This window comes from Oncorhynchus mykiss, chromosome 24 (assembly GCF_057628025.1).
Source record: "Oncorhynchus mykiss isolate SJ-2025 chromosome 24, ASM5762802v1, whole genome shotgun sequence".
NCBI classification, from domain to species: domain Eukaryota; kingdom Metazoa; phylum Chordata; class Actinopteri; order Salmoniformes; family Salmonidae; genus Oncorhynchus; species Oncorhynchus mykiss.
Window position 1 is genome coordinate 46953645 of NC_143045.1, and position 21672 is coordinate 46975316.

General features: G+C 43.2%; 1 protein-coding gene across 1 annotated transcript in view; it reads right to left on the reverse strand.

Annotated features, from left to right (window-relative positions):
• Positions 1 to 20833, reverse strand: part of cntn5 (contactin 5) — a 559219-nt gene extending 538386 nt beyond the window's left edge. The window contains exon 1 of the mRNA XM_090219183.1: positions 20426 to 20833. The gene's annotated coding sequence lies outside the window, so the exon portion shown is untranslated. The remainder of the gene's footprint in view (positions 1 to 20425) is intronic.
• Between the last annotated feature and the right edge of the window lie 839 nt (positions 20834 to 21672).

Sequence of the window (21672 nt, forward strand, 5' to 3'; positions counted from 1 at the left end):
AGGCTTTTTGTCATTATTTGAAGGAGCAGATTGCCTTTTTCCTCGGAACTAACGACACGGGGGATGTTGACGACTCCACCCTTTGGGAATCTCTAAAGGCTGTGATTAGAGGTTACATTATTTCTTATACATCAGAGAGGAAGAAACGCGCCAACACTAGGCTAAGAGAAATTGAAAGAGTTAGGGGAACAGGAGAACATTTTTAGGACGAATTCCTCGTATACAGTCCTTGAGAAGATCAAAGTTAAAATATGAATACAATACCCTCCTTTCGAAACGGGTGGGCTCTTTACTTGCTAGAACGCAACAAAGTTATTTTGAACTGGGTGACAAACCACAAATTATTAGCAAGACAGCTAAGGCATGTACAGGCATCTAGAGCTATTCACAAAATAAAAGACAAGAAGGGTAAAATAGTAACAGATCCGCAGGATATTAATAAATGCTTTGCGCAGTTTTACTCAGAGTTATACCAATCAAAATGCGATGCTACTGATCTACAAACTATGGAACGCTTTCTCGCTGAATGTGAACTTCCTAAACTAGACAGGGGGGCAGCTTCTGCACTTGATGCAAGGATAACTTTGGAGGAAATTAACACAGCGATAGCACAATTTCCAAACAGCAAGGCCTCTGGGCCCGATGGATATGTAATAGAATTCTATAAGAAGTACTGCGCCAGTCTAGCTCCACTTATATTGCGAATGTTTAAACAATCCAAAGAAAATGCCAAACTCCCGCAAACACTGTATGAGGCTACAATAGCACTGATCTTGAAAAAATATAGGGATTCCATGGAGATGTCGTCTTATCGCCCCGTGTCGTTACTCCCCATAGAAAACAAGGTGTTGACAAAGATATTGGCAGACCGATTGAAAACATATATTTCTGACATCATACACCCTGACCAGACAGGTTTTATCCCGGGCCGACATATACACTACAAGTTGAGACGTCTTTTCAACGTAATGTATCACGATCATAAGGTTGAGGCAGTGGTAATAGCTCGATGCAGAGAAGGCGTTTGACCGGATTGAGTGGAAATATATGATGTCGGTTCTGGAGCACTTCGGATTCGGAAAGGAATTTATTAATTGGATAAGAATTATTTATGCACACCCAATGGCGTCCGTGGTAACCAATCAAGAAATGTCGCAGTCATTCCGCTTGTTCAAGGGGTGCCGACAGGGGTGCCCTATTTCGCCTGCTCTCTTCGCTATAGCCATGGAACCCCTTGCTACTCGCATTCGGGCATGTGCCGATATAGCTTCTGTTAAAATAAAGGACACACAGCACAAAATTTCCCTATATGCAGACGATGTTCTTTTGTTTTTGTCCAAGCCTAAAACTTCTATTCCACCCTTACTTAACTTGATAAACACATTTGGCTCCTTCTCTGGCTACAAGATAAACTGGCAAAAAAAGTGAGTTGATGCCAATATCACAGCCTGTGGATATGCAATTTCTGCAATCTACCCCGTTTAGAACAGTGATGGACAAGTTCACAAGCCTTGGCATTGTAGTGACAAGAGACCTTGATCAGCTATTGAAAGCAAATTGGGACATGAAAATATATCAGCTTAAACAAAATATAGATTTTTGGAAAACTCTGCCTATCTCCTTGGTTGGTCGTATAAACGCTATTAAAATGGTTGTCCTACCCAGGTTTCTCTACCTCTTCCAATGTCTACCCAATTTCATACCACAAAGTTATTTTAAGAAACTGGATTCAATAGTAACTCATAACAAGGCAGCCAGAATTTCAAAGAAGCATTTATGCAAGTACAAAATAGAGGGGGGCTTTGGCCTTCCTCACTTTAAAAACTGTATTATTGGGCTGCTACATTGTGTCTTTCTGGAGGGAAAGCTTACCTGCGATGAGACAGAAGGATATGCCTGCATGGCTTTTGATTGAGCAGGCCTCCTGTCAACGTTCCTCACTCCCTGCACTTGTTAATAACCCAGCATATGTGAAAAAATCCACTTATGACTCTAACCCAGTCATTTGTCATACGCTTAGGATCTGGAAACAGATTAGGTATTTTCTTAACATACCCACTGTATACATTGACAGCCCGATTTGCCTGAATCATGCTTTCCACCCTGCATTGGATGATGTGGTGTTTTCACAGTGGAGGGAGAAGGGGCTCACAACAATTGGTAATCTATACATAGAGGGTCAGTTAGCTTCATTTCAACAATTACAGGGAAAGTTCAACATGCCAACAACACATTTTTTCAGATACCTCCAAATCAGGAATTTCGTAAGGACACATATCCCACAGTATGGCATGAAGCCAAATAGTCCTACATTAGATAGCTTGATCCTTGTCAAACCCCATTCAAAAGGGTCGGTCTCTAGACTGTATGATGTGCTACAAGCCCACATAGAGGTATCCACAGACACCATTAAAAGGGCTTGGGAAATCTCAGATGAGGACTGGGTAGAAGCTCTCAGGAATATAAACCACAGTTCAGTGAATGCCAGACACAACCTTGTACAGTTTAAGGTGATACACAGGTTACATTACTCAAAAGTAAAACTGCATAAAATATTCCCGGACACCTCACCACTGTGTGAGAGGTGCAAGCAGGATGAGGGGACGTTGACCCACTTATTCTGGACATGTCCTAAGTTACATGTTTACTGGTCTCTCATTTTGATTATTTATCTAGAGCCTTTGATAGAGTTCTAGCCCCAGACCCATTGACCGCTCTGTTTGGCACAGTTGATGGGAATAATCACGAAGGGAAAGCTGTCTCTCTTTGTACTCTATTAGCCAAAAGGCTCATATTGCAATTTTGGAAACTGGAGACTGTACCTACCTTTGAAATGTGGTTACGGGATTTAGGAAATGCAATACATATGGAAAAGATTCGATACAATACCTCCAATAGAAGTCCAATGTTTTACAAAATATGGCAGCCGATACTGGATAAATGGTCTAGTCCCGCTTCATAACTGGGTTGACGATCTGCTGCTACTCTGTGCTGTACCATCCCATTCAACAGTACAATGAATGTCATTGTTAGTATTGCTGTCTTTTTTATTAGATTTTTTATTGTAAAATAATAAACATATTATTAAAAAAAAAAGTTGATATATGTGACTCACCACCTGGATTCGGTCTTATGTAGCAACATTTGAAGTTGTGTTTTTTTTTTTTTTACATTGGATAAAAGTAGAGACTCAAGAGCTACAAAACTTGATTGACATCCCGAAATGTTTGACAATGAGAATAGCCTTTAAGTTTGTTTGGGAGTGTGAAACAGTGATTGCAACAAATCCACTAGTTTGTTAAACAAGGTAGACTAGAGATTGTGATCTTAAAAACGTTTTGGCAGGAACCACATTGGACGTCACTAACTGTAGTCAATTCACATGGGACTGACATTTCAAGAACTACTAGTTAGCCCAAATGAAATGGTCTTCACAAATAACCAAGGTAGTTGCAGTTGCCATGCTTTACCAAAAATTCCTAAACGATTGGAACGCCATCAGGGAGACCTACAGTGGCTCATTGACTGTCATCTGCAAACATGATGATTGAGTTGAAGGTGTGCATGGCAACACAGTCATGGGTGAACAGGGAGTACAGGAGGAGGCTGAGAACGCACCCTTGTGCGGCCCCAGTGTTGAGGATCAGCAGAGTGTAAGTGATGTCTCCTACTTTCACCACCTGAGGGTGGCACGGCAGAAAGTGATTCAGGGCGGGATTCAGATGAAGGGCCTCAAGCATAATGAAGAGTTTGGAGGGTACTATGCTGTTAAATGCTGAGCTGTAGTCGAACAGCATTCTTACATAGGTATTCCTCTTGTCCAGATGGGTTAGGGCAGTGTGATTGCGCTGTCTGTGGACCTATTGGGGCGGGAAGCAAATTGGAGTGGGTCTAGGGTGTCAGGTAGGGTGGAGGTGATGTGATCCTTGACTCTCAAAGCACTTCATGATGACAGAAGTGAGTGCTACGGGGCGATAGTCATTTAGCTCAGTTACCTTAGCTTTCTTGCGAACAGGAACAATTGTGGCCCTCTTGAAGCATGTTGGAAAAGCAGATTGGGATAGGGATTGATTCAATATGTCCGTAAACACACCAGCCAGCTGGTCTGCGCATGCTCTGAGGAAGCGGCTAGGGATGCAGTCTGGGCCGGCAGCCTTGCGAGGGTTAAACGTTTAAATGTTTTACTCATGTTGGCAGCGGTGAATGAGAGTCTCCGCAGGTTTTGGTAGCGGGCCGTGTCAGTGGCACTGTATTGTCCTCAAAGGGAGCGAAGAAGTTGTTTAGTCTGTCTGGGAGCAAGACATCCTGGTCTACGACTGGGCTGGTTTTCTTTTTGTAGTCCGTGATTGACTGTAGACCCTGCCACATTCCTCTCGTGTCTGAGCCGTTGAATTGCGACTCTACTTTGTCTCTATACTGACACTTAGCTTGTTTGATTGCCTTGGAGGGAATAGCCACATTATGTTTTCGGTCATGTTTCCGGTCGACTTGCCCTGATTAAAAGCAGTGGTTCGCGCTTTCAGTTTTGCAAGAATGTTGCCATCAATCCACGGTTTCTGGTTGGGGAAGGTTAATAGTCACTGTGGGTACAACATCACGATGCACTTGCTAATAAACTCGCTCACCGAATCAGCGTATACATCAATGTTGTTGTCCGATGCGATCTGGACCATATCCCAGTCCACGTGATCGAAGCAATCTTGAAGCATGGAATATTGAAGCGTGGAACCCGATTGGTCGGTAGAGCGTTGAACAGACCTGAGCACAGGCGTTTCCTGTTTTAGTTTCGGTCTATAGGCTGGGAGCAACAAAATGGAGTCGTGGTCAGATTTGCCGAAAGGAGGACGAGGGAGGGCTTTGTATGCGCCGCGGAAGTTAGAGTAACAATGATCCAGAATTTCTCCAGCCCTGGTCGCTCATTCGCTATGCTGGGGGGGGGGGGGGGGGTGTACACGACTGTGATTATAAATCGAAGACAATTCTCTAAGGCGATAATGCGGTCGGCATTTGATTGTAAGGAATTCTAGGTCAGGAGAACAAAACAACCGGAATTCCTCTATGTTGATCACACCACGACTCGTTAATCATAAGGCATACACTCACGTCCTTCTTACCAGAGAGATGTTTGTTTCTGTCAAAGCGATGCGTGAAGAAACCAGGTGGCTATACCGACTCTGATAACGTATCCCGAGTGAGCCATGTTTCCGTGAAACAGAGAATGTTACAATCTCTGATGTCTCTCTGGAAGGCAACCCCTGCTCGGATTTCGTCTACCTTATTGTCAAGAGACTGGACATTGGCTAGTAGTATACTCGGGAGCAGTGGGCGATGTGCCCGTCTACGGAGCCTGACTAGAAGACCACTCCATCTGCGGCGCGGTTGTTTTGAGTCGCCTGCTGGGATCTGATCCATTGTCCAGGGTGGTGGACCGAACAGAGGATCCGCTTTGGAAAAGTCTTATTCCTGGTCGTAATGTTGGTAAATTGACGTTGCTCTTATATCCAATAGTTCCCCCCGGCTGTATATAATGAGACTTAAGATTTCCTGGGGTAACAGTGTAAGAAATAATACATAAAAAAACTAAATACTGCATAGTTTCCTAAGAACGCGAAGCGAGGCGGCCGTCTGTCGGCGCCGTAAGATTTTTTTTTTTTAAACTTTTCTAATCCCACAGCACCTTCTCCACTGTGCAATCCGATTTTCGAGCTGGTCACGGGTGCACCTCAGGCACACGCTCAAGGCACTCAACAATATCATAACCGCCATCGATAAAAGACAGTCGAGTGTAGCCGTCTTCATCGACCTGGCCAAGGCTTTCGACTCTCTCAGTCACCGTATGCTTATCGGCAGATTCAACAGCCTTGGTTTGTCAAATGGCTGCCTCGCCTGGTTCACCAACTACTTCTCTGACAGAGTTCAGTGTGTCAAATCGGAGGGCATGTTGTCTGGAACTCTGGCAGTCTCTATGGGGGTACCACAGGGTTTAAATTCTTGGGCCGACTTTTTTTTCTGTATATATCAACGATGTCGCTCTTGCCGCGGGTGATTCCCTGATCCACCTCTACGCAGACGACACCATTCTTTATACTTCTGGCCCTCCTTGGACACTGTTAACTAACCTCCAGACGAGCTTCAATGCCACACAACTCTCCTTCCGTGGCCTCCAACTGCTCTTAAAACGCTAGTAAAACCCAAGGCATGCTTTTCAAACAAACATTCGCTGCCCTCACCCGACTAGCATCACTACTCTGGACGGTTCTGACTTAGTATTTGTAGTTGTCCACATATTCTTAGGTGTCTGACTAGACTGTAAACTCTCCTTCCAGACTAATATTAAACATCTCCAATTAAATCTAGAATCGGCTTCCAATTTCGCAACAAAGCATCCTTCACTCACGGCGTCAAACATACCCATGTAAAACTGACCAACCAACCGATCATTGACGATATCATTTACAAAATTGCTTCCAATACTCTACTCTACTCTAGCCCGCATACGGCTATTCTTCAACAGAAATGCGTAAAACTACGTCACAATGCTGTAGACACCTTAGGGCATATGTAGAAAGCGTAAGCTCGTTGATGGTACATTCACAGCCAAATAGGGAGTCATTGGAACGCAGTGCTTTCAAAACCTAGGGCACTTCCGGATTGGATTTTTCTCAGGCATTCGCTTGCAACATCAGTTCTGTTATACTCACAGACAATATCTTTACAGTTTTGGAAATGTTAGTGTTTTCTATCGAAAGCTGTCAATTATATGCATATTCTAGCATCTTTTCCTGACAAAATATCCCGTTTAAAGCGGGAACGTTTTTTTCTTCAGAAAATGAAAATACTGCCCCTGGAGTTCCAAGAGGTTTTAATTTGCTAAATTGTAATTACTTAGATTCTATGGCCTATTTATTGCCTTACCTCACACCATTTGCACACACTGTATATAGACTATTTTTTTCCTATTGTGTTAATGTTAACTATACGCTTGTTTATTCCATCTGTAACTCTGTTGTTTGTGTCGCACTGCTTTGCTTTATCTTGGCCAGGTCGCAGTTGTAAATTAGAACTTGTTCTCAACTAGCCTACCCGGTTAAATAAAGGTGAAAAATATATTTTTGAAATAAAATGTGTTGGCAACATAACAATGTGTGCGTCTATTAGTCAAAATGGCATCCTTCACCGTCATGCAATCCTAGGCCCATACAACACTGCCCAAATTTTCTAACTTTTGGACTCCACAACAGACTAATCCCTAATGACCAGGGGCCAGAGCAGCCCAGGTACGTTATCATCTGGGACAATGTTAGTTTCCACTGGGCTGCTGTGGTCCGCAATTGGTTCACAGGTCACCCACTTTTCATCGCACTCAATCTCCCCCATACTGTTCTTGAATCCTATTGAAGAATTCTTCTCTGCATGGCGTTGGAAGGTATATGATCACCAGCCCCACCAACGCATACCCCTTCTACAGGCAATGGAGGAGGATTATGGAGACATCGATCAGGGGTCATGCCAGGTCTGGATACGGCACCCCAGGCGATACTTTCCATGCTGCCTAGCTCGAGACAACATCACATGTGATGTGGATGAAGTCTTATGGCCAGACACACAAAGGCAGCGAAATGTAGCCTAATTTTGTTCCGTTCTGTTATTTCCCCTAGCACAAATGTTTGTTTTCTTTCAATAACTAAATATTCCCCTTATTTGTATTCACAGTGTGTTATGGTCAGGAATACACATCCATACTTGACACATTTGGATACCTGTGTGTATGTGTGTTTACTACATTAACAAAACTATTGCAAACTGCTATGCCCTATACACAGAAAAAGCGTTTAAAGTGTTTAATTTATGCTATCAGTCCCTATTGTGCTTATTGAAATGGTTTGTGTGTACTGAATTGACGCAAAAGACAATTTAATGTTTTGCTTTTGCAAGAGATGTATAATGTTTTGTTGGTTGGTGTAAGGTTGTGGTTAGTGTGTCGAGTTTTGCAAAAATAGCCTATAGTTTAAAAGATGGTGCCTAAGCAATCAGAAAAAACTAACCAGATATACTTATGGCTGACTTTGATGTTGAATCCCTGTATACAAAACATCCCCCACCAGGGAGGCCTAGAAGCCATGGTACACTTAGTCAATGACCCACTGGTACACTCCCTAGCACTGTTGAACTGGCTGAGATTGTTCTGACTAAATAACTTTTTCATGTTTGAAAATGTCATGTTCATTCAAAGGAAGGGAACTGCTATGGGTAGTAAAATAGCACCGAATTATGCCAATCTGTATGTGGGGTTGTTTGAGAAGGTGATTTTCATTCCATTCATGCGCCATATCATGCTCTGGAAATGCTTCATTGATGAAATAATCTTATTCCAGGGAACAGGAAATGCATCAATTCCAATCTATCAAAAGTAGTGACCATCTGAAATTCACATTCGATGCGCATGAAGCAAGCTCTTGACATTGATAAAGCGGGGGGGGGGGGGGGGGGGGGGATTCCCTGTTACGTGGAGACAAATTCTACCCTACACCCCTGAAAAAGAATCTTCAGCCAATACAATTGCATATTCAGGTTTGGTAGTTCACAAAGTGACAATGACAAACAAGCCAAATGTCTGGATGAGTTTTTTGGACAGCGGGGTTACCCATAGAAATGATGCAAGGGATCGTTACAAAAAATATGACCCAAGATGACACCCTCACTCCCAAACCCCCTGACCAACAAATTACATGCTTCCTTCAATACTCCCCACTTGGCAAACAGTTTCACAATATCATTAAAAAAACTGCCACATCTTGAGCACTGAACCACAACTGGAAAATACGTTTAAAGAACCCCTGTGGGTAGTCTAACGGGCCCCCAACATCAGTCAAATGGTGGGGACGGTAATTACAGATGTGGCCGAAGTACGCAGCGCAATTTTACAAACGTATGCACAAATGTTCAATCACCCTACTACAGGTCAGGCCATTAAAGATGAAGGGCATCATTATATATTCCACAAACAATGTGGTATACCTGATCAAGTGTATTTGTGGCCTATGCTATGTAGGAAAACTGAAATGAGCTCTGAAAACAAGGCTAGCAGGAGTAATATCAGGACCCTTGAACAGAGAAACACTGTGGCTGCACATTTCATGGAGGCTCGTCACAACATCAAGCTCTCTGAGATACATTGATATGGAACATGTTCAGACTCCTAGGAGGGGTGGAGATATTGATAATCTATTACTGAGGAGAGAATTGTACTGGATTCACTGTTTGTCGACCGTGTCCCCTACAGGTCTGAACCAAGAGTTGGATGTCAGACCATTTCTTACATGAATATGTCATGTTGATTTGTCCTGCCTTCCTTGTCTCCACTTAGTAGTAGAATAACACATGTACAAAATAACTTGGTGCCCATCTCATGGTATCAAATTAGAGGTACACTGGTTGTTTTAGAAATAGATATTGCCTATGGCCACTGAGTGTCCTGTCCCTAACGGTCATGTGGGTATTCCAATGCAATAGTTTTTTTAAATTTTTTACTGTTGCCTAGGTTTTAACATGGACCCATTTGGATGTACATAACTCTCATTATGTGCAAGTCATTTATTTCCACACCCACCATGTGTCTTGTGCCTAAGTGAAGTATGTTTATTTTGGGATGTGAGCACTCTGTTTATTTGACCTGACAATAGATCCGTTTGGGATGGAATCAAAGCGGTCAATATTGAACATGAACTGTCATGTCCTTCACATCATTGTCATGCCATGGTAGTTAGGTCCGTGAAATGATGGGACTGGAAGACTGAGTTATACGGTGTCTGAAATGCAGTGTCGAGTTGCCATGGATGCAACTCTGATGCTGAAGGAGTGTCCGGAGAACAGCAGGATAACCATATAGTGATAGTTTGTCTCAGATGGGATTGGAAACATTTGTGAGGAGACGGAACCAGAGCCGGTGATGAATAGTGGATCAGATGGAGAGGAATGTTGAGATTGTCTGGGGTGTAGGAAGTATGTGAGTGGTTTGTAAGGGCTGAGGGTAGAGGTGAAGACTGGAACAGAGGAAGTAGGTTCACTGAATTGGGACAGCAGGGAAAATTAAGATTTATTTAACTAGGCAGTCAGTTAAGAACAAATTCTTATTTACAATGATGGCCTATTGGTTAACAGTGGGTTAACTGCCTTGTTCAGGGGCAGAATGACAGATTTTTTTACCTTGTCAGCTCGGGGATTCGATCCAGCAACCATTTGGTAACTGGCCCAACGCTCTAACAGCTAAACTACCTGCCGCCCGGTAGCCTAGTGATTAGAGCTCAAGGCAGTGAGCTGAAGGCTCAAAGCAGTGAGCTGAACCTAAACCCACTGAAGTGGGGCCAGAGGGACCTGAGAAGGGGAATGCTGCTAGGTAGCCAGGAGGCCAGAGGTGAAGACTGGAACAGAGGCAGTAGGTTGACTGAATTGGGACAGTACCAGGGGTTGGACCGTTGCGGGCACTTAAGAGTCAGTGGGAAAGATTGAGATCATTGCTGGAAGAGAGGGGGAGACTGCAGTGGTACCTGTGATGGTAACGACAGAGATGGTGCCCTCGCTTCGCGTTCTTAGGAAACTATGTAGTATGTTTTTTTATGTATTATTTCTTACACGGTTACCCCAGGAAATCTTAAGTGTCATTACATACAGTAGGGAGGAACTATTGGATATAAGAGCAACGTCAACTTACCAACATTACGACCAGGAATACGACTTCCCCTTAGCAGATCCTCTGTTTGGACCACCACCCAGGACAATGGATCGGATCCCAGCAGGCGACCCAAAACAATGGCGCCGCAGAAGGGGCAGACGGAGTGGTCTTCTCGTCAGGCTCCGTAGACGGGCACATCGCGCACCGCTCCTGAGTATACTACTCGCCAATTTCCAGTCTCTTGACAACAAGGTAGACAAAATCCGAGCAAGGGTTGCCTTCCAGAGAGACATCAGAGATTGTAACATTCTCTGCTTCATGGAAACATGGCTCACTCAGGATACGTCAGAGTTGGTACAGCCACCTGGTTTCTTCACGCATCGCACCGACAGAAACAAACATCTCTCTGGTAAGAAGAAGGGCGGGGGTGTATGCCTTATGATTAACGAGTCGTGGTGTGATCATAACATACAGGAACTCAAGTCCTTTTGTTCACCTGACCTAGAATTCCTTACAATCAAATGACAAGATTATCTACCAATTATCTACCAAGATAATTATCTTCGATAATTCTCTTCGATAATTCTCTTCGATTCTAATCACAACCGTGTACATCCACCCCAAGCAGACACCGACAGCCCTGAAATGACTTCATTGGACTCTATGTAAACTGGAATTATATCCTGAGGCTGCATTATTGTAACTGGGGATTTTAACACGGCTAATCTGAAAACAAGACTCCCTAAATTTGATCAGCATAGCGAATGAGCAACGCGGGCTTACAAAATTCTGCATCATTGCTACTCTAACTTCCGTGACGCATACAAAAACTCCCGCGCCCTCCTTTTGGCAAATCTGACCACGACTCCATTTTGTTGCTCCCAGCCTATAGACAGAAACTAAAAACCGGAAACGCCCGAGCTCAGGTCTGTTCAATGCTGGTCTGACCAATCGGATTCCACGCTTCAATATTTCACGCTTCAAGATTGCTTGGATCACGTGAACTGGGATATGTTCCTGGATAGCATCGGACAACAACATTGATGTATACGCTGATTCGGTGAGCAAGTTTATTAGCAAGTGCATCGGTGATGTTGTACCCACAGTGACTATTAAAATCTTCCCCAACCAGAAACCGTGGCAACATTCATGCAAAACTGAAAGCGCGAACCACTGCTTTTAATCAGGGCAAGGGGACCGGAAACATGACCGAAGACAAACAACCAGTGTAGCTATTCCCTCCACAAGGCAATAAAACAAGCTAAGCGTCAGTATAGAGACAAAGCAGAGTCGCAAGTCAATGACTCAGACTCGAGAGGTATGTGGAAGGGTCTTACAGTCAATCACGGATTACATAAATAAAACCAGCCCCGTCGCGGACACCGACGCCTTGCTCCCAGACAAACTGAACAACTTCTTTGCTCACTTTGAAGACAATACAGTGCCACTGACACGGCCCGTAGCAAAACCTGTGGGCTCTCCATCACCGCAGCCAACGTGAGTAAAACATTTCAACGTGTTGCAAGGCTGCCGGCCCAGACGGCATCCCTAGCCGTGTCCTCAGCGCATGAGCAGACCAGCTGGCCTGTGCGTTTACGGACATATTGAATCAATCCCTATCCCAGTCTGCTGTTTCCACATGCTTCAAGAGGGCCACCATTGTTCCTGTTCCCAAGAAAGCTAAGGTAACTGAGCTAAAACGACTATTGCCCCGTAGCACTCACTTCTGTCATCATGAAGTGCTTTGAGAGACTAGTCAAGGATCATATCACCTCCACCCTACCTGACACCCTAGACCCACTTCAATTTGCTTACCGCCCAAATAGGTCCACAGATGATGCAATCACAATTACACTGCCCTAACCCATCTGGACAAGAGGAATACCTACATAAGAATGCTGTCCATCGATTACAGCTCAGCATTTAACAGCATAGTACCCTCCAAACTCGTCATTAAGCTCCAGACCCTGGGCCTCGACCTCGCCCAAATGGGTCCTGGACTTTGACGGGTCGCACCCAGGTGGTGAGGGTAGGAAACAACATCTTCACCCCGCTTATCAACACTGTACTCCCTGTTCACCAATGACTGTGTGGCCATGTAATCAATTCAATCATCAAGTTTGCAGATGACAGTGGTAGGCTTGATTACCAACAACGACGAAAAGGCCTACAGGGAGGATGTGAGGGCCCTCGGAGTGTGGTGTCAGGAAAATAACCTCACACTCAACGTCATCAAAGCAAAGGAGATGATTGTGGACTTCAGGAAACATCAGAGGGAGCACTCCCCCTATCCACATTGACGGGACAGTAGTGGAGAAGGTAGAAAGTTAAGTTCCTCGGCGTACACATCACGGACAAACTGAAATGGTCCACCCACAGACAGTGGTGAAGAAGGCGCAAAAGCGGCTCTTCAACATCAGGAGGCTGAAGAAATTTGGCTTGTCACCGAAAACAAACTTTTATAGATGCACAATTGAGAGTAGAGGTCAACCGATTATGATTTTTCAACGCCGATACCAATTATTGGAGGATCAAAAAAGCCGATACCGATTATTGGAGGATCAAAAAAGCCGATACCAATTATTGGAGGATCAAAAAAGCCGATACCGATTAATCGGCCAATTTTTTATTTATTTGTAATAATGACAATTACAACAACACTGAATGAACACTTATTTTAACTTAATATAATAGATCAATAAAATCAATTTAGCCTCAAGTAGATAATGAAACATGTTAAATTTGGTTTAAATAATGCAAAAAGAAAGTTTTGGAGAAGAAAGTAAAAGTGCAATATGTGCTATGTAGGAAAGCTAACGTTTCAGTTCCTTGCTCAGAACATGAGAACATGTGAAAGCTGGTGGTTCCTTTTTCCTTCAATATTCCCAGGTAAAAAGATTTAGGTTGTAGTTATAATAGGAATTATAGGACTATTTCCCTCTATACCATTTGTATTTCATTAACCTTTGACTATTGGATGTTCTTATAGGCACTTTAGTATTGCCAGTGTAACAGTATAGTTCCGTCCCTCTCCTCGCTCTTCCCTGGACTCGAACCAGCAACACAACGACAACAGCCACAATCGAAGCAGTGTTACTCATGCAGAGCAAGGGGAACAACTACTAGAAGGCTCAGAGCGAGTGACGTTTGAAACGCTATTAGCGCGTGCTAACTAGCCAGCCATTTCACTTCAGTTACACCAGCCTCATCTCGGGAGTTGATAAGCTTGAAGTCATAAACAGCGCAATGCTTGACGCACAACGAAAAGCTGCTGGCAAAACGCACGAAAGTGCTGTTTGAATGAATGTTTACATGCCTGCTTCTGCCTACCACCGCTCAGTCAGATACTTGTATGCTCAGTTATATGCAACGCAGGACACGCTAGACAATATCTAGTAATATCATCAACCATGTGTAGTTATGATTGATTGTTTTTTATAAGATAAGTTTAATGCTAGCTAGCAACTTACCTTGGCTTACTGCATTTGTGTAACAGGCATTCTCCTTGTGGAGTGCAACGAGAGAGAGGCAGGTCGTTATTGCATTGGACTAGTTAACTGCAAAGTTGCAAGATTGGTTCCCCCGAGCTGACAAGGTGAAAATCTGTCGTTCTGCCCCTGAACAAAGCAGTTAACCCACCATTCCTAGGCCGTCATTGAAAATAAGAATGTGTTCTTAACTGACTTGCCTAGTTAAACAAAGGTATATAAAAAAAAAAAAAAAGCAAATCGGCGCCCAAAAATACCGATTTCCGATTGTTATGAAAACGGCCCTAATTAAATCGGCCATTCCGATTAATCGGTCGACCTCTAATTGAGAGCATCCTCTATCACCACCTACGGCAACTGCTCTGCCCACAACCGTAAGGCTCTCCAGAGGGTAGTGAGGTCTGCACAACGCATCACCGGGGCCAAACTACCTGCTCTCCAGGACATCTACACCAGTCAATGTCCCAGGAAGGCCAAAAAGATCATCAAGGACAACAACCACCCGAGCCACTGCCTGTTCACCCCACTATCATCCAGAAGGCGAGGTCAGTACAGGTGCATCAAAGCTAGGACCGAGAGACTGAAAATCATCTTCTATCTATATAGCTTCTAACAAACTCAAATCTCTAGAGACTTTAATAATTAAAATTGGATGTAATAAAAGTCACTTTAAACAATGCCACTTTATATAATATTTACATACCCTACATTACTCTTCTTGTAACGCTCGTCTGAAGAAAAGGACCCAAGCGCAGCACGTGTTCATGTTCATTTATTCAAACTGAACACTGACACAAAATAACAAAGTGGAACAAAATGAAACAGTTCTGTCTGGTGCCGACACAAAACAACTACCCACAAACCTAAGTGGGAAAAGGCTACCTAAGTATGATTCTCAATCAGAGACAACGATAGACAGCTGCCTCTGATTGAGAACCACACCCGGCAAAACACCAAAAAATTTAAAACATAGAAGTAAAGAAACTAGAATGCCCACCCTAGTCACACCCTGGCCTAACCAAAATAGAGAATAAAAGCCTCTCTATGGCCAGGGCGTGACACTTCTCATATGTATATACTGTACTCTATACCATCTACTGCATCTTGCCAATGCCGTTCGACCATCGCTCATCCATATATTTATATGTACATATTCTTATTCATCCCTTTACACTTGTGTGTATAAGGTAGTAGTTGTGAAATTGTTAGATTACTTGTTAGATATTACTGCACGGTCGGAACTAGAAGCACAAGCATTTCGCTAAACTCGCATTAATATCTGCTAGCCATGTATATGTGACCAATCAAATTTGATTTGATTTGAAAGAGAAATGTTACTTTGCAGGGCAGTGTCACATGATGGGGAAAGAGCCAAAGGCTGTAAGGATGGAGCAGGCAACCAGAAAACCAGTTTCACCACCAGCAGAGAGCATGAGATGGGACTAGAGGAAGCAGTACGCTAAGAGAGATAGGTCATTGCTGTGAGTGAGTGAGTGAGTGAGTGAGAGAGAGAAAGTAGGTGAGTTACTGCTGGGGAGGTGGTCAGGTCCAGGGTGGCCAGAGGAAAAAAAAAATAGAAAAAAGTAATAGCAAGAGAGCAGAACGGGACATGTCTCAGAGACTGGGGTAGTGAGAGAGCAGAACGGGACATGTACCAGAGACTGGGGTAGTGAGAGAGCAGAAGGGGACATGTCCCAGAGACTGGGGTAGTGAGAGGGCAGAACGGGACATGTACCAGAGACTGGGGCAGTGAGAGAGCAGAAGGGGACATGTACCAGAGACTGGGGCAGTGAGAGAGCAGAACGGGACATGTACCAGAGACTGGGGCAGTGAGAGAGCAGAACGGGACATGTACCAGAGACTGGGGCAGTGAGAGAGCAGAACGGGACATGTACCAGAGACTGGGGCAGTGAGAGAGCAGAACGGGACATGTACCAGAGACTGGGGCAGTGAGAGAGCAGAAGGGGACATGTACCAGAGACTGCGGCAGTGAGAGAGCAGAACGGGACATGTACAAGAGAGAGAAAGCCGGCCTGCTGGACATCTGGCAGTCTATGGGGGTCTCACAGGGTTCAGTTCTCGGGCTGACTCTTTTCTCTGTATACATCAATGATGTTGCTCTTGCTGCTGATGATTCTCTAATCCACCTCTACGCAGACGACACCATTCTGTATACTTCTGGCCCTTCTTTGGACATTGTGCTAACTAACCTCCAGATGAGCTTCAATGCCATACAACTCTCCTTCCGTGGCCTCCAACAGTTCTTAAATGCAAGTAAAACTAAGTGCATGCTCTTCAACCGATCAATGCCGCACCTGCCCGCTAGTCCAGCATCACTACTCTGGACGGTTCTGATTTAGAATACGTGGACAACTACAAATACCTAGGTGTCTGGTTAGACTGTAAACTCTCCTTCCAGACTCAAATTAAATATCTTCAATCCAAAATGAAATCTAGAATCGGCTTCCTATTTCACAACAAAGCATCCTTCACTCATGCTGCCAAACATACCCTTTTAAAACTGACCATCCTACCGATCCTCGACGATGTCATTTACAAAATAGCCTTCAACACTCTACTCAGCAAATTGGATGCAGTCTATCACAGTGCCATCCGTTTTGTCACCAAAGCCCCATATACTACCCACCATTGCGACCTGTACCCTCTCGTTGGCTGGCCCTCACTTCATACTCGTCGCCATACCCACTGGCTCCAGGTCATCTTCAAGTCTCTGCTAGGCAAAGCCCCGCCTTATCTCAGCTCTCTGGTCACCACAGCAGCAACCACCCGTAGCACGCGCTCCAGCAGGTATATCTCACTGGTCACCCCCAAATTCAATTCTTCCTTTGGCCGCCTCTCCTTACAGTTCTCTGCTGCCAATGACTGGAACGAAATACAAAAATCACTGAAGCTGGAGACTCATATCTCCCTCACTAGTTTTAAGCACCAGCTGTCAGAGCAGTTCACAGATCACTGCACCTGTACATAGCCCATCCAACTACCTCATCCCCATACTGTATTTATTTATCTTGCTCCTTTACACCCCAGTATCTCTACTTGCGCATTCATCTTCTGCACATTCTACCATTCCAGTGTTTAATTGCTATATTGTAATTACTTTGCCACCATGGCCTATTCATTGCCTTATACCTCTCTTATCCTACCTCATTTGCACATGCTGTATATAGATCTTTCTACTGCATTATTGATTGTATGTTTGTTTATTCCATGTGTAACTCTGTGTTTTGTTATGTGTCGAACTGCATTGCTTCATCTTGGCCAGGTAACAGTTACAAATGAGAACTTGTTCTCAACTAGCCTACCTGGTTAATTAAAGGTTAAATAAAAAAAAATGTAAAAATCAATCAGGGGAGAGTTGTAGCTGTAAATGTCATGAAAGCAGGCAGCATGCTGGTCCGTGATATGAGGGGAACAAGGGATACCGAGAGCCTGAAGACAGCAATTGAAAACAATGAAACTAAAGCATGCAACACCAAGAGACAAATGATTTCAACACCCAGGTTGTGAGATGAATAGAGTAGAGGTTAGTGAAGAAGACCTGAATGGAAGCAGATGCAACAAAACATTACAATTAACTTGCTAAGTGGCTAAACTTGCTCAGCAAACCTTGATAAGGCTAGTAACACACAGCGTCCTGTGACATGCAGTGCAGAACAAACAGACTTAAAGTTTGGTTGGTCAGGTTTAAGTAGTGTGGCAGTGCTGATTAAGGAGAGTGAGGACAGGTGTGGAAGCTGATTACCAATGAGTTGCAGCTGACGCTTGTTGAGGAACTGCGGTCAAGGTAACTAGTTAAAGTGTTGAAAACCAGCTTGGAGGCTGATTGGCAATTAGTAGCAACTGGTGCTTCATGAGGTCCCAGGGAGCTGCGTTCAAGGCAACAAGTTAAAGCGGTTGCATTCAAGCCTGGTATTCTCTCCAGAATTTTTGTTCATTCTTAACACAATCAAATGAATCAGAACTCCAGACTTAAAAGAGTTGTGAGAAGAGGCCTGGAAATTGATTCTACCTTTTCAAGAACCATTGTTTTAACCATGGCTTGGATTAGTATAAACACTGGGCTATGTGTGGGTTGTATTAGTATAAACACTGGGCTATGTGTGGGTTGTATTAGTATAAACACTGGGCTATGTGTGGGTTGTATTAGTATATACACTGGGCTATGGCAGGACTACCTGACATGATGACTCCTTGCTGTCCCCAGTCCACCTGGCCGTGCTGCTGCTCCAGTTTCAACTGTTCTGCCTTATTATTATTATTATTATTATTATTATTATTATTATTATTATTATTATTATTATTCGACCATGCTGGTCATTTATGAACATTTGAACATCTTGGCCATGTTCTGTTATAATCTCCACCCGGCACAGCCAGAAGAGGCCACCCCACATAACCTAGAGAGGAACCAGGCTTCGGCCTTTCTAGGGAGTTTTTCCTAGCCACCGTGCTTCTACACCTGCATTGCTTGCTGTTTGGGGTTTTAGGCTGTGTTTCTGTACAGCACTTTGAGATATCAGCTGACGTACGAATGGCTATATAAATAAATTTTATTTGATTTGATATGTGTGGGTTGTATTAGTATAAACACTGGGCTATGTGTGGGTTGTATAGTATAAACACTGTGCTATGTGTGAGTTGTATTAGTATAAACACTGGGCTGTGTGTGAGTTGTATTAGTATAAACACTGGGCTGTGTGTGAGTTGTATTAGTATAAACACTGGGCTGTGTGTGAGTTGTATTAGTATAAACACTGGGCTGTGTGTGAGTTGTATTAGTATAAACACTGGGCTATGTGTGGGTTGTATTAGTATATACACTGGGCTGAGTTGTATTAGTATATATACTTTATACACTAGTATATACATTTTAGTCACTTAGCAGATGCTCTTACCAAGACCAACGTACAGTGGTGAGTGCATACATTTTCATACATGTCCCCTGTGGGAATCGAAACCACAACCTTGATGTTTCAATAAAGTGCATTAAACATGAATATACTAACTACAAGTAACATTGAGGGAGGGTTTTGTGACTCGATGCACTTGGATGATGGTAGACAGTGAAACTTATCTAATGCACAATGACATATTGCAAATGCTTTTAGGCTAAAATTAACTTTTGACAAAGGTACTTTCAAAGGCACATAAAAAACATTATGTTTTTAGACCACATGCACAAAATGGATCCCTCAAAAGGTTTTCAAAAAACTCTGCTTGAGCAACGTTAAGCACCCAACAGTTTTAATGTGAAGTGTATGAGATCAGGTATGTTACCAATTAATATATGAGTTCCAGGGAGCCCTCTCAGCCTAACTTAGATGAAGGGGTGTTGTGCCAAATATATAGGAAGGAGCAGAGAGCAGCAGGCTTGGGATAGAGCAGTAGTACAGGCTCTGTCACAAATAGAAACGGCACCATGCTTCACTGGACTCAATTCTACATTGATCAAGTCTTCAATGCAACCTACACTACAGAGGGAAAAGTGTGCATTATAATCTACCTGCCCTGTAGGGAAATGGCCACTCTAAACTGGCTCTGACTGGAGCACTTAACAGCAAGAAGTCCTCTGAAGGGACTGAAACCAGCTGTCAGTGAATGGTCATACTCTCTTTCGCTCTCTTAGTGAACACTGGAAGCAAGCAATGAATAACAAAAGCCAAGCGACTCTGTTGTGGCCAGTCTTACTACTGCTCACATATATATGGGTTTAGGCTGTAAAAATATATATCTTGCTATTGCAGCAACTACACATTGAGGAGAATCTGAAACAATGGTGTTCATTATTGTTTGGGCTAAGTAAGTGTTTTCCTGAAAGAGCAAACAAACATAGTGAAGACAATAGGCTCAAACTCATCTGAAAGTAGGCTGAATGGGTCTGTACCTATCAACTTTCAACAATTAACGTTAACTGTAGTGTAGTCATTGTAACACATTCTACTGTAGCTAAAACGAAATACAGCAAGAAGTAATCTTGTTGTTGTGAATCTTATAGTAATATACGTATTTCTTATTTAGAAAATAAACTAGACGTATTCTATTCTCATTATTATGACAGTATTGTTATGTAACAGGCTACCTGAAGACTTGAGTATGATTGTAACGATGAACTTGTCTCTCCCAGAGGAGCGCATGTCTTGCCTTGAAGCTCACCGCTCCTATAACCTCACAGCTCTTAACTCCACCCTCATCCATCCCATAAAAAAACACCATAAAAACATTACAATAAAGTATCACTACTCACCGCTAAAAGCAGGGAACAGGCAGGTTTTTCCTTCGCAATGTCACGTTGTTTTCACTCCCAGTGTCAGAGAATCTAACAGTCTCTGTCGCCCCCCGAACCACCGAATGGTAGAGAGAGGAGCTTGATACCAAAGGGGTCCTTTTCTCTGTTTATCTACAGAATGAGACGACAGCGTGAATAGAACATCCTTCTCGCCCTTCGTTGTAGTCTCGTGCCGATTTCTAAACTGTCCGTTGCTTTCCGGAGGAGATCACCTTTGTCTCCACTTCGGGAACCTTTCAGTCCGTCACCGAATTCGGTCTGACAGGGATAAACACAGCGTTGATGACAATTCAGCGGTTGAGTCCGCGCGTCAGGTGGCCTGTTTGACTCAGCAGCTTATTTTCCGTTGTAGAGCTAGAAGAGAAGAGCTCCCAAACCACTCCTACTGCCCCTAATCATTTACACCTGATCCATAAAACAGAATGGGTCTGTCAAGTTCCTGCTGGATAGACTGCCCTGAATGTGATGTTTCCAACATCTATTCTCTAGAGTAGAGTGCACGAATTGTGTGTAGACTATTGTAGTTTAAAATACAAGGTGTTGAGAATGAGATAAACAAATATATTAAATTATATTTAAAAATCCAGCAGCGTGTACCATGCAAGGTAAAGGATATGTGGATTGCTCCCTTCTAAAATTGATACCACTCAAATGATAGGCAACTGCCTCATGGCCAAGGCAGGTGATAGGTATGCAGTAGACAGCGATTTCAAGGAAGGTGACAGGTTCAGTATGTAGTAGCCAGTGATTTCAAGGGAGGTGATAGGTTCAGTATGCGGTAGCCAGTGATTTCAAGGGAGGTGATAGGTACAGGTGCAGTAGCCTATGATTATATTGAATATATTATATATATTATATATTATCTAATAGGTATATTACATCATAGAGTTAAAGGTGTATTATATAATAGAGTTAAAGGTGTACTATACCGTAGAGTTAAATGTGTGTTATAGCATAGAGTTTTAAAAAAAAAAAATTTTCACCTTTATTTAACCAGGTAGGCCAGTTGAGAACAAGATAAAGCAAAGCAGTGCAACAAAAACAACAACAATCACATAAACAAACATACAGTCAATAACACAATAGAAAAATATATGTACAGTGTGTGCAAATGTAGAATATTAGGGAGGTAAGGCAATAAATAGGCCATAGAGGTGAAATAATTACAATTTAGCATTAACACTGAAAGTAGGCTGAATGGGTCT